At 48.4% G+C, this 13785-nt stretch overlaps 1 protein-coding gene across 2 annotated transcripts in view; it reads right to left on the reverse strand.

Moving 5' to 3' along the window:
• SNAP25 (synaptosome associated protein 25) overlaps positions 1-12276 on the reverse strand; it is a 61369-nt gene extending 49093 nt beyond the window's left edge. Inside the window, exon 1 of one of the 2 annotated variants that reach the window (XM_053939575.1) lies at positions 11919-12276. The gene's annotated coding sequence lies outside the window, so the exon portion shown is untranslated. The remainder of the gene's footprint in view (positions 1-11918) is intronic. The other variant, XM_053939574.1, reaches the window with a different exon arrangement.
• Positions 12277-13785: the final 1509 nt, after the last annotated feature.

Below are 13785 nucleotides of genomic sequence, written 5' to 3' on the forward strand. Positions count from 1 at the left end.
ACTTTTCTCAGCCCTGCCTCTGTGTTGAACTTAAAGAACAGATCCAGCAGAGGTGAGTCAGTTCTGCTCTGCAGTGCTGGAGAGAGGACCTGACCACGTTCTGCTGTAGACAGATGGTGACTCATAGCAAAATAGTTCTTATGCTCAACTGATTTGGGGTTTGATGGAATACAATGCATCCCTGCCTTGTACAAACCACAGTCTGTTTGTGTCTATGTAACTTTCTGCAGAGTCTCAGTCAGAATTAAGTCACTGCTAGCTCTGAGATTCAGGGAGGGGTGGTGCTGTTGGTTTTTGTGTAGTGTACAAGAGCACAGCTGCAGCCCTGTTTACTTGGTCATGTAAGGAATGGTGTTCAAGGCTTCCTGAGACTCTGTTGTGCACTGTGTGCTCCAGTTGCACACTGCCCTTCCAGTGGAAAGGAGGAGCAGCTCCAAGGCTTGTCCTCTGCGTAATGCAGCTGTGCATTATTGAAGTATTTGAACTCCAGACGTTTCCTTTTGAACAGGCTCCTTTGTTACCGTGTCCAGAGAGTTAAAAAGGGCTTAATTATGGCCAAACAGATCTTCCGCTTCCACTGAAATGTTTTGAGAAGTGCCTACGTTAAGAGCTGCTCTCTTAATGTAAGAACTGCCATTCTTTCAGTAGCAACACACTTAAACCTGGAGTATTCCTGACAAAGCTCCCTGTTGCTCTGGAAGCCAACCCAGTTAGTGCTGTCCCAGCTCAACAGCCTGTGATGGGTCATCTCTGATTATGCCAACCACCCACCAAAGCCACAACTCAACAGGACAGGGAAGAGAAAATACAACAAAATACTTGTGGGTCGAGATAAGGAAAGGGAGGTGATGCAGTAATTTCTCTCATAGGCAAAACAAATGCAGCTCGGGAAAAGTTATTGAATTTATTACCAATCAAGCGGGAGTATGATAGTGAAAAATAAACCCAAATCTTAGAACACCTTGCCCCCACCGCTCCCTCCTTCCTCAGTTCAACTTTACTCCCAATTCTCTACCTTCTCCCTCCAGCAAGGACTGGGGACTGCGGTCAGTTCATCACACATGACTCTGCTGCTCCTTCCTCCTCAGGGGGAGAATCCTCACACTCTTCCCATGCTCCAGCGTGGGGCTGCTCCCATGGGAGACAGTTGTCCATTAAATTCTGCACCTGGGTCCTTCCCATGGGCTGCAGTTCTTCCTGAACTACTCCAGCACGGTCCCCCTCCCCAGGGTGCAGTCCTTCAGGAACAGGCTGCTCCAGCGTGGGGCCATTCCATGGAGTGCAGTCCTTGAGGAACAAGCTGCTCCAGCATGAGTTCCCCACAGGATCACAAGTCCTGCCAGCAAACCTGCTCCAGCCTGGGATCCTCTCTCCCTGGGTCCACAGGTCCTGCCAGGAGCCTGCTCCAGTGCGAGCTTCCCATGAGGTCACAGCCTATAAGGGCATCCTCCTGCTCTGGCATGGGTCTCCTCCATGGGGTGCAGGTAGATCTCTGCTCCCCTGTGGACCTCCATGGGCTGCAGAGGCACAGCTGGCTCACCACAGTCTGCACCATAGGTAGTGGGAGAATCTCTGTTCTGGCACTCGGATCATCTCCTCCCACTCCTTCACTGGCCTTGGTGTCTGCAGAGCTGTTCCTCCTACATTTTCTCACTCCTCTCTCTGGCTGCAGTTGCTCTTGTGCAGGTTTTTCCCCCCTTCTTAAATCTGTTATCCCAGAGGAGCTGCCACCATCACTCACAGTCTCAGCCTTGGCCAGCGGTAGGTCCATCTTGGAGCCAGCTGGCACTGTCTCCACTGAACCTAGGGGAAGTTTCTGGCAGTTTCTCACAAAATTTGCCCCTCGTATCCCTCACAAAACCTTGCCATACAATGCCAGTGCACAGCCACATTTCTCTGATTGCTCTGATGAGCTCTCTGTCTCCTGTGTGCCAGCTCAGGAGACCAAGCTCAACGATACTCCATTGCAGCTTGTCCTGCTGGACAGCTTGTCCTGAGCAAACAGTGCAATCCTCACCCTGAGACATGATTCCAAAATGGCCATGACTTTGTTCCTTTCTCCTCCTCGCTGTGGCCCATAAAACCACTCATCTGAGCAACTGTTTACAGGCAGGACGTTCACAAACCCCACCTCGCAGTGGGATCTCTTCACTTCTGATGATCCCCTCTTTATAGTCTACCACTTCCATTCCCTCGCATGTCTTCAGCTGTGAGGCAGCAATTTAACCCCCCATCTGGCGCTATTAATTTGCACTGATAACTTCATGTCTCTTCTGAAACAGGCTTCTATTTCTAACACACTTGAAAAGAGGGCCTTTTTTAGGCTTTCTAGCAAGAGGAAAAATGTCTGGGCTCTGCCTTGTGATATCACAAACACTGGTTTGCTTTTATTTTCAGTGTAAGTGCTGCAGAGCAAGTGCACATCTCCAGCACTGCAGTGAGTGGGTAGCAGTCATTTTCCTTTTGCTCTGCTGTTTGTCTCTGAGACACCAACTACAGGGGAAACTGCTCACAAATCCTGCCATCCTGCTGTCTGTATGTGCCTATAAAACTGAGATTAGGTGTAAGGATGCACCTCTGCACCCCTCTGCATTGTGATATGCAAAGATGGAACAGAAGGTTGTGGCTGGTAAGGGGAGTGAGAGTGTTTTATAACTTAACACTTCAGGACACCTTTAAAATTACTCTATCAAAAACTTGAGGATTGATTTTTACTTTTTAAGTCTAGGTAATTGTTAATGGTGTGCTCATAGGGAAAGAACAGCAAGAAAGAGAATTAAACAAAAAGCCCATCTTGTCCTTTCTCTTATTTGAGTCTACTGGCCTTTGTCTTTTTTTTTTTTTTTTGGGGGGGGGGTTTGTGCTTTGTTGGGGTTTTTTCATTCCCCTAGTTATTAATTCTGCTTTTTGTCCTCTTGTCCTCTTCTTCATACTTATTAGTACAGTGGATCATATTCTGGTTAAGATAAAGCAACTCTTCTAAGCCCAGGAACTGGCCTACTGTGTTTGACAATACTGGAGAGCCTGGTTAAATTTTGAAAGGTCTCTGACTTCCCTGCTGCAGGAAGATGATTGTTTTGAGAAATAGATTCTGACTGCAGGCATGAATGGAAGAACTCTGGAGAACAGCTGAGTGTACAACGTATTTCTTGGAAATGTCACCACAAAAACAGAATACAAAAAGAAGGTAAAGAAATTGAAATCTTTACATGGTTTTGGAGTCTCACATTCTGTGTTTGAACTTCTAATTTCCAGCATCATGGAGTCTGTCCTAGCCTTTGGATCACTGTCTTATCTCTTCACCTGCCAGGCTGGGGATTCTTTTAAAAGTTTTGTGAGTAAAGTTCTAGGTGCAAGTAAAGGCTTTCTGCAGGCAAGGAAAGGACAGACATCTGGGATCCTTACTGGGAAAGAATGGAGCTCGTAAGAATATGAACTTTAAAGAGGAAAGCAAGTGTTACTCCATAAAGGAATAGGGATAACCATAGGAAAATCACAGTATGGCAGCAGCAGAGCTGCTCATCAATCTAAATAGCAGTTTAATAACTTTGCAGATAAATGCTTGCATCCACAATAAAGAATTTATTGGATTTCACTGTTCAATTAAAAACCATATATTGTCACATTCTTCACTGTGGGCAATTTTTGAAAACAAAGCTGGAATATTGTACTGCTAGAGAAGCAGTTAAGACAGAGAAGCCCTGCAACCTGTGGAATGTCCTGTTTTATAGGGGGTTCAGTTTACTGATGGGTAACTTTTTCTTGCCTCTTGCTCAACAACCCAGTCAAAGGAGAGGGAAGCACTGGGGTCCTTATAGCTGAGAGAGAGTGAGCTCTTCATTTCCACTTGCACTGTGTTCCTGCCTTCCTACTCTTTCCCTGTTGTTCCACTGTGATCTGGGTGGCTCATTGCCTGTAAAGTCTTGTCTGTCCATACCAAGCCCCTTGTTCTAAATGGGGCTGAAAAGGGTCTTTCTCTGCATCTCCTTCTCTTGAGAGGGTGGTTTCCCTCAGGGCATTGGGGGAACATGAGAGCAGAGAACTGAGGCTGTGGAATTTGAGGTAGGACTGGAAGGAGACCCCAAACTCCAAGAAAAATAAGAAGGCAGCACAGCTATTGAGGCCTCCAGAGGATGAGACATGCCACTCAGCTCTTCTGTCACATGCTACCCTCTATCAGCCTGCTTAATACTGTAACCTTAAGTGCCCTGGGCATTAATCTGGAAACTGGGGACCTTTTGTGTGACGTTGGCAGCTCTCTTGTGTTCTTATTTGTCAGACTGTTAGAAGTACACACCTTAGAAAATGATCCTCAGAGCCTGCAAGTTGCTTCAGGAGCAGCCTATTTTGTACTATTTAAAACAGTTAATTAAGAAAAAGGGAACGAGACAACACAATGATTTAAAAGTGCCTTGCTAATACTGAAAATCTAAAGCCTGCAGATGGCCCTACTGTTGCATTGCAAAGGCAGTCTAGAGCATTTTCAATTATACTTAGTGCATTCCTGGCGCCTCGAGGGGTTTTTCCACTGTCTCTTGACGTACTCATCTCTAAAATGAACTAAACCGACAGCAAAGAACCATCCAGGCATTCTTTCCCCTCCTCTCTTTTCTTCTGTTAAATAAGCAAACCTCTTAGGAACATCAGACTTGAGGAGACTCACTGCCTTATCAAGTCCAGTCTCTTGTGACCACCACCAGCCATGCCACATAATCCCTTCCTGCACTCATCCAGCACCATCTTAAACCCCTCTGCTGCTCTTGGCGTTTCTGCCTCTTGCCTCTGCCGTTGGTATAATAAAAGACCTACATTTTCAGGAATTGCAAATTCCATATCCCAAGAACAGGATTTTAACGGCAGAAAAGCTGCAGGAAACCATTCAGTAAGCTCTGCAACCAGTACCTGCCTCCATACAGCTGAGCAAATAAAACAAATGCCTCCCTGGGGAGAACTGCTTGTTGGAAGTCGGCAGTGAATTCCAGTTTAATTGGGTTTGCATACCTTGGTTTGTTTCTTGAGGGCTTTTCACATCCTTGAGTGTCACTTATGTGAACAATCTCTGGAAAAACAAATGTTTGGCTGAAATACTCAATTATTCACAGAACATAGCTGGGCTGTATGTTCAGCTGTCATGTTTGGAATTGGTGCTGCTGAAGGGAGAGGGCTCAGTCCCGCTCTCCCCTGCAGCTCAGTGCAGCTCTGGAGGAACACAGAGCTCTAGCAAAGTCCTGGTCTGGTGTAATGCACGAGCAAATGCATGAATGTTTCATCCACCTTCTGGTCTGAGAGCACGTTCTTCTCTTGCTATCGTGAATGCAATAGCAGTAATCTGGATTTATATGGATTCTTCCAGCCAAGCCTTTTACTAACCTGAAGGGAACAATCATGGGTAACACCCTGTCAAATTCTAGGTAAATGACAACCACCTTTGTTGGGAGAATGTTGCATTTTGAGTTTAGGTCACCACCCCCAGGCAGCAGAAACTGCTGTACCCTAATATTCATTAAAATATATTTTCAACAGTAAGGGGTACTTGTCCTACATCTGAAGCTGAGGGATATAAACTGAAAGTTGTTTTAACCTCAGCTTTTTCTTTTATGGATGGAGGCAATTGAAGCACTTGGCAAAGGTTACATTTATTTAATGTGTGATACTTGCACCTGAATCCAGATATTCCACGTGCAGTCCTGGTGTTTTAATCCCCAAGCCCCAAGAGCTGAAGTTCAGATGTTACCAAACATCTCCAGTTCAATTAATCACCAGTGCCTTCCTGCTGCTTTCTGCAGGAGCGAGGGATCCCTGTGAGCTGTCTGTGCTGAACAAACAGGGAACAGGAATTTCTCCCTCACCATGGCAGTCACTGTGGGGCCAGCGCTGCGGGGGAAAAAGGCAGCCCTGAGCCTGCAGAGGTGTGTGCCCAGGGTGCACAGGCTGCAGGCAGCAGCAGCAGCAATGCTGGGCTGGACCAAGCAGCAGCTCCCTGCTGCCTGCAGCAATGCAAGCTTGGCTAAATCCCTGCGAGATGAATGGTGAGGAGCCTAAGGATGTGAATGGGACCAGACTGAACAAAAAATACTAGCAGAGGGAGGAGAAAGAAAACTTTAATTTGCATCTAAAGCATGGTAAAGCTAATTTTAGTACCTTTTATTTTAAAAAATGCTTAAATATGCATGGGAGAATTCTGTTCCTGTTTAAAAAAAAGAATCAGTGAATGGTAACACTAGTTTGACAGATGAGCTCTTTTGAAGAAGTATACTTTTGTTTTGTGAAATTTTTTAGAGTAGCTAGAGGAAATATATTTACCTCTGTAAGATCAAGGAACTGGCATCTGCACAGTTATAGTTCCACTGGGAGCTATAATTTCCAGGAGTGGGAAAAGGAACCAGAGGAGAGGTTGGCACATCTTCCAAATAACTGTTTTATACAAAAGGAAAAATACAATTACTACTTCTTCTATGACGGTGTTGCAATTCAGGAACAGAATTCCTCTCGTTTGGGTGGAGAATAAGTATAACAAATAAATATAGTATGATGAACACCAAGCTGTGAAGTGATCAAAGCTTTAATTGTCAATCTAAACTTCTAGTCTCTTTGACAGATGTGACAGGGAAATTTTTTGGAGATTTGCTGGGATTTTTAGCAAGGGAATCTGCTGGGATTTTTAGCAAGGGAATGCTACTGAGAAAATGTGGGAAATGGAAGAGATCAGTGCAGAATTACAAACATGCCCTACCAAGGACTCTGCAGTGCCTTGGATGTGCAACTCCCTGATAATTTGTAGGTTTTCAGGAAGAAATAGCAAATCTTGCATTAATCTCACAAATCACCTACATGAGGCATCCTTTTGTAATGTCTAGGATATAAATTTTAGTTGTTAGCACTGCCGTAGTCTAGGATAACTCTCATTTTGCTCATAGATTCTACCAGCAAATGCTGGCACAAAAACTTGGTCATATCAAAAGCACAAGGAAAACTATAATTATGGTGAAAACATATACGAACAGTTCCTCTTGTTCAGTTCTGGACACTTGTACAATGAGACTTGGCTTTGCCTCTGTTCTTTCATCTTTCAACTCTACGAATATAATGTCTCAGCCATTAAGAATATTGCCTTTGAAAAATGTGAGGGAAGAAGCATAATTTTCCTGTGCACTTAGTAGAATGCAGGAAAACTTCACCCTACTCCCCAGCTTGAAAGAAAAGTGAATGGCTACAGCTAGGAATTTCTGACTTTTTCTGCACACAACTGTGCCTTTAGGAAAAATTCAGCTACGTCCTGGGTTTTACACCATATTCAGTCCTGCTGGTGTTATTACCAGCAGAGTGCAGCAGAACCCAACCTGAAACAGAGGCGTAACAGGCAGGATTCCTCCTCTGCTGCTTCATCACTGCTCCCTGTCACCATTTCTGAGGCAGCCTGGCCGTGAGAGTCTGCGAAAATGAGACCAGGCCCTAAAAAACAAGGATGGGCTTTGGGAGGGCAACATCTGAAATTAGTTCTTTTTCTAGAAGAGCTGCTCCTTCAGCAAATAGACCCATTTCTGGTTTAAAACACCAACGAGGAGTCCCAGCTTGAAAGATTATGGGCCTGTAGAGTAGCAGAGCACTCGGTTATGCCACTTCACACCAATTGACAATGGGGCCTAATAATAACTTAAATCCCATTCAAAAAGTGAAACAGAGCACTGTTAGCTCTAAAGAAAAAAATAATCTCCTAAACAGCCAGACAGAGCACAGATTGGTCAGCACTAACATTCAGCTCTAAAAGGCCAGGAACAGCCATGATTAATTACTTAGTGTTTCCCTCTTCTCTTCCCTGTGCCTGTAGTAGAATTCAGCTTTCTCCAGTGGGTGAGATAGGCCACCATGTCTCTTAATATTAAAAAAAAAAAAAAAAAAAAAAAAAAGAGAAGGTAAAAAAAAGGAAAAGGTTATAATGCAATATTACATTATTGCATTCTCTTTAGAATCACAGCATGCCAGTGTATTTCAGAGGGAATACATACACAAAATTTGTTTCCCTTTGAAAAACCTAAACTGCTAAATATTCTTTTACAAGTCCCACAGAATTAAGTACAGGGAAATATTTTCCTTGATTCCAATTCTGACTTTGGATTAGACCTGCTGGAATAATCAAAATCAGAAAGTGACATTCATCACCCTTCACATCAGGATTCTAATGCCCCTGATGTGTTTCTTTCATCCTGGTGATCTTTAGCAGGAATTAAAACAGGATTGTAGGTGAGCATGAGGTGATGAGGAAACAGCAAGTGAACAAGATGAAAGATGCAAGAGCAAAGTTAAATTTCCTCCTAAAATAGCAGGGCAAGTTGTTCAAACACTTCCTCAAGGCCACTCAGATCCACTTTTGGGTCTTGCAATGTCAGCCTTGGGGCCATCATAAAGCAGGAAAGAACAATTTTGAACCTATGCAGTTGATTTGTCTTTGTGTTTGGTGGAAAGTTCTAGAAAATTTAGTGGGATGTGGGACAGCATATTGAAAATCATTATCAGATAAGAGGCAGATTTTGCTGGTGGGAGTTTGTGTGTGCCTAAGTATTTGTGGAGGGAGTAACACAGGGGTGACGGACAAGAACTAGGAAAATAACTTGTGTGTTTTGGAGAAAGTGCTTGTTGCAATACAATGCAGCTAGCTGAATCTGCAAGGTCAGTAGGCAAGAAAGCCATAGTTTATTGAAACTAAGGAAAAACACACCATTGGAGGCTCAAAAATAATAAACTAAAAAAATAAACTGTTCCTTTACAACTTGCAGCCTTGACAAACTATTCCCAGGAGTGGATACATGAGCCCTATGCCTGCTCCAAAGTCCAGCTTTCTAGAGGTAATCACAATTTACCTGAGAAGTGCATCCTGCAGCAGCTCTCCAGCAACACATTATTCTTGTCTGCCTCAGACTCTAAAGCTCTGAAATGCTTGAACAAGTCTGTTGTTACAGATTGCCTGGCACTGGCCCAGCCCAAAGGTGGCTGCATTGGCAGCAGGGCATGAAACTCCACAGACAGAAAAATGCACTCTGCCCAATGAATGCTGTGAAGTCAGCCTGCATCTGTTATGGTTTTACCCAGCCTAGAACGCTGAAAGTCTCTGAAATGAGTGTGTGTGTGGGTATAAATGTCTACAGATGAAAGTACCCTCCTTATATTATAATACGTTATGACAAAGATTTGTGGGAAAAAATGCAAGAGAAAGAGTAATTGTGTGACAACAAGCCAAGGTAAAGGGAAAACAGTTTCTGCTCTTTGTTTCTGAGAGAAGAAATCATCAGCAAACTGAGCCTTACACCATGCCATATATTTCTATTTTTCCCTGAGGGTTGCTACAAATGCAGCAGCTGTAGCCATGTGACACATAGACATACAAATCATTGAAGTTGTTCCCACTGACAGGAAAAGTGTTTTGTTTCGTTACCTTGCGCAGTTAAAGCAGTGCAAGCACTAGGCAGAGACCGTGCTTTATTTGCCTTAGCACTTTAATCTGGCCATTTGTTGCTATACCTAAAGCATAGGGAGAAAAATTAAAAGCTTTCCCTTGACCTGAAAAGCATCTCCCACCTCCAGTGCAATAAATCTGGGAAGTGGAGCTGCATCTCATTAGTTGTATTTTGAGGGTTCACGCTGGCTGGATTCTACTGTGCTTTCTTTCACTGCCCCCATGAGTTCAATGGACACACAGCCTGGTCCCGAGAGCTCTCGGAAATGCCACTCTCATTTTCTAGTTAGATGTGGAAAGAAAGTTAAGCTGCATTTATTTGGGGGTTGCTATCTAGCTGCATTTGGTTTTGTAACATGCTGAGTTTCTGCAACTCCTCTTGACTTTAGAGGCAGCCTCAAGCTTTTGCTTTTGCCAATCAGGCCTGCCTGCATCTTCGGTTTGGTCACCTCTGTTATCTTTTCGGCACCCATCCTATGAACCAAACTCTTCAGCAGTCACCTCCTGGCTGACCCATTCTGCACGATGCAGCAGCAATGGAAAACCACTGCTGCTTCTTCCTAGACTAGCTTCTTTGCAGGGATGTGCAGGTGGCTGGGGGCCTAGGAGAGAGTCTCTTCCCCAGCCATTCCCACCGGAGCACTCATCTCCCAGATGGCTCCATCCCTCCCGTTGCCACCCGCAGGGGTGGCTGCCCCACACCATCCTCATGCTGATCAGTGGGGGAGCTGCTCCATGCCTAGAGCCAGGACGAGGTGGGGGTGTGGGACAGGCATGTCTTTGCAGATGCTGCGGCCGGGGCTGGAAGCAAACGGGTCTGGGTTAAGGGGCTGCTCTGCCACCCGTGGGCAGCGCCACAGACCAGCCCCCCATTTCCCACCACCCTCCCCCACCCCAGCTCTTCAGCTGGGAACAAAACCAGCAGCAATTATTCAAGCCAAGCACGTAAATCTGGCAGATCCCGCGGCTCTGGTTTGACGCAGCTACGCAGAGCAGTCTCTGGACACGCAGACCAATCCCCCTTTCTCCCCTTGTTTATTCGCCCCGCAGGGAAAAAAAAAAAAAAAAAGGCAGCGAAGTTACCAACTTGGGACCGCACCGAGGCGTTTGGGCGGCTGGGGTGCCGGGAAGAGGAAAGGACGGGCGGAGGGAACACCGCCGGCGCCGGGGGAGCCGGGGCCAGGAGCCGTGACGGGGCAGCCCGCGTTACATAACGCGGCGGCTCCGCACCTCTCCGCAGCGTGGGGACGGGCGGGGGGGGCGGCGCGGGCTGATGTCCCCCGTGTCACGGCGCAGCGGCGCCGGAGCCCGCGGCACGCAGCGCCCGAGGCGCCCGCGGGCAGCGACGCCGGGCCACGGAGCGCGGCTGCGGGGAACCCCGGGGGGCTGCCGGTGGTCCCTGCGGGCAGGGCCCGACCCCGGGGGGATCCCGCGGGCTGGGCGTTATGTAACCCCCGCCTTTCTTGCACAAACACCTCTCCAGGGAGAGGGGCCGAAGTACCAAACGCCGATTAATTGCAGGAACTGATGTTATTTGCCTTTTGCTGTTGTTGTTGTTTCGTTGGTTTTTGTTTTTTAAATTTTATTTCTCCCTCTTCTTACTCTGAGCTACAGAACCACAACTGCGCTTGCCCGCGGTCCTGTCCTGGAATGAGGGAGCACCGCCGCTCGCCAGTCGGGAATCGCTTCCCAGTCCCATGTCCGGGGGGGCAGCCCCGGGGCGGGGGGCGCGGAGCCGCAGGGCGCTGCAGCACGGCCGCCTCCGCTGCCGCGGTGCTGAACATACACAGACACACTGACACACGCACAGACAGGGACAGAGACACAGACACAGACAGCTCGCACTCCCCGATCCCGGCGCGGGCCCCGCGCTGTCCGCGGTGCTGAGCACACACACGGACAGACACAGACAGACTCACGTCCCCTCTTCGTCCCGCTCAGGCTCGGCACTGTCCGCGGTGCTGAGCACACACACGGACAGACACAGACAGACACACGGACAGACACAGACGCATGTCCCCTCCCCATGCCGCTCGGGCCCCGCGCTGTCCGCGGTGCTGATGCTCCGCCGCAGCCCGGCGCGCTGCGGGCGCTGCAGTGCCCCGGGCGGCACAGCCCGGGCCGGCCCAGCAGCGCAGAGCGCCCGCACACCCTTCTCCCCGCTCGGAGCTGGGAATGGCGCCGGTTCCCCTTCTCCTCCGACATTGCTTTCTCCGCCGGCCTCCTGCTGCCCGCACGGCCGAGAGGCACAGCCCGGCTGCCTCCCCTGGCTTCAACCGGCGATGAGGCTGGCGGCGAAATCACCCCCTTCTCCCTGCCTTTCTCTGTCCCCGCAGCAGCCCAGAGGCTAGAGATAAAAAGCCGAGCGGGTCCCACTTTAAATATATCCTTTTTCTCAATTTCATTATCGTCAATACCGCCCCCTCCCCCTGCTGAGCCGGTGCCCGCGGTGGTGTCCCACCTTTACCTGGGCTGGCTGAGCGCGGCGCGGCGGGGTCGGTGGGTCGGTGCCGCAGCTGGATGGGAGGCAAGGACAGGAGGCTGCTGACCTCCGCGGGTCTCCTTCTTCAATGGATCGGGAGCCGTGCCCTCATCAAAGATGGCCGTCCGCTCCTACGTCAGCAGCTTTTAATAGCCCTCCCCGGCGGGGGGAGCAGGAGGGGGCAGAGCGGGCCGGGCGGGTTTGAGTCATCGCCGCCGCACCGCTCCCGCAGCCGGGCCCGCCGCCTCCCGCAGCTGCCCCGCCGCCGCCCCCCCCGGGGCCAGGGTCGGGGCAACGAGCTGGGGGCGGCTGCGGGCGAACCGCCCGGGCAGGGGGGCAGGGGCCCTTCCGCAGCAGCGATTTCCTCCGCCAAAGGGGTGGTCCGAAGAGGGTATCCCTCTGAAGTCCCCGGTACTCCATATATGGCCAATCTACGTGGGCTTCTATTTTTATGTGTGAATTCTTCCTTCTCTCCCCTCTTTTTATTTCTCAGAACATCCTGCCAGGGGTCTGGGTGTGTTATTCTGTTTATTCTCCCTCTCTTCCCTCCCCTCTCCCAAGTCGGAGCAGCTAAACACAAGGAAATCCATGGTTAAGGACATATGTTGTAACTGATCATTTGAGGGACAGGTTCAAAAATTAGAGAGAGAAATCAAAAACAAAGCCTGGACAAGTATATGAACACACACAGAGCACAGTGAACACATCCCACTGCTGCTGAGGAAGGAAACAGTAACTCTGAGGAAAGTGCCTGTCTTATTTATCATTAATTAACTAAAATATTCATTCTGAGCGTACCTAATTTGGAGCAAATGGAGCTGTCTCCAGCGTGATTTCTAGTGGGGAGGAAATCCTTTCATTTCATACAAAACAGTGTATGTTTGTAAAATTTATCTCTTAATGGGGATCTTAATGAAGGTTGGGGATTGCAGTTGAAGTGCGATGCTCTTTTTCATAACTTCACTCATCCTTTCCTTTTCACCCCACAAGCCTTGGCTTTCATTTATGGAACCATCCAGACCAGGAGATGAACAGCGATGCCTCCCTGTTCCCTGCTTGAGCCTCTCCTGCGAGCAATGAGCAAGCCCTGGCTGGGTTTAAGAGTTAAAAGACACCATGCGTGCAGGCTTTTCTGAACAGTCTGCGGATGGCAGAGTCAAAATATCAGTTGCACGTTAGGGTAATTCCATTCTCATCCTCTTTTCTTGCCCCCCACTTTTGCCAAGGCGAAGAAGACCGGAAGGAGATGGAAGGCTTTGCAGCTGTATTTTGGAGCGCGTTCATCTCGTGTTATGGTTGTATGGGCGTGGGGGAGGGACGGGGAGGGGAGGGGAGGGAGGCGCGGGGGAGAAGGAGAGAGAATTGCGGGTGATTCCTCCTCCCCTGCTCTGTAGTTCCCCACAGAAAAACGTGACTGTAGATCGTGCTTTGTGAGTCTCACTCTCTTCCTACGAAAATACGTCCTTCAGTCTCTTTTGAAAGGAAGCAGTCAAAAGTTTGCTAAATATACGAGAAGGAATTCTCAGTCGAGAGGGGCTTCCTGCTGCATTAGAGTATCTAATGAGCTGTGCACACGGAAACCGCAGGGAAGGAGAGAACCTGTCATGTTCCTGGGCTGTAAACACAGCCTGAGATTAACACTGTGCAGACACCCCCCTCCAGGTGAGGGATCTGGAGCAGCAGCCTGATTGGGAAACACATTTAGCGTCATAAACGGCAGTTTGGGAAAACAAACCTTTGCAGGACGGCTCCCGCAGGGGTTAATCGTGCCCAGCACTCGGGTGAGGTGTGCACTGCAGATGGCAAGAGGAATCCCAGAGCGAGCCCTGCTCTGGAATCCAGGCTGCCCGTG

Source organism: Vidua chalybeata, chromosome 3 (assembly GCF_026979565.1).
Source record: "Vidua chalybeata isolate OUT-0048 chromosome 3, bVidCha1 merged haplotype, whole genome shotgun sequence".
NCBI classification, from domain to species: Eukaryota; Metazoa; Chordata; class Aves; order Passeriformes; family Viduidae; genus Vidua; species Vidua chalybeata.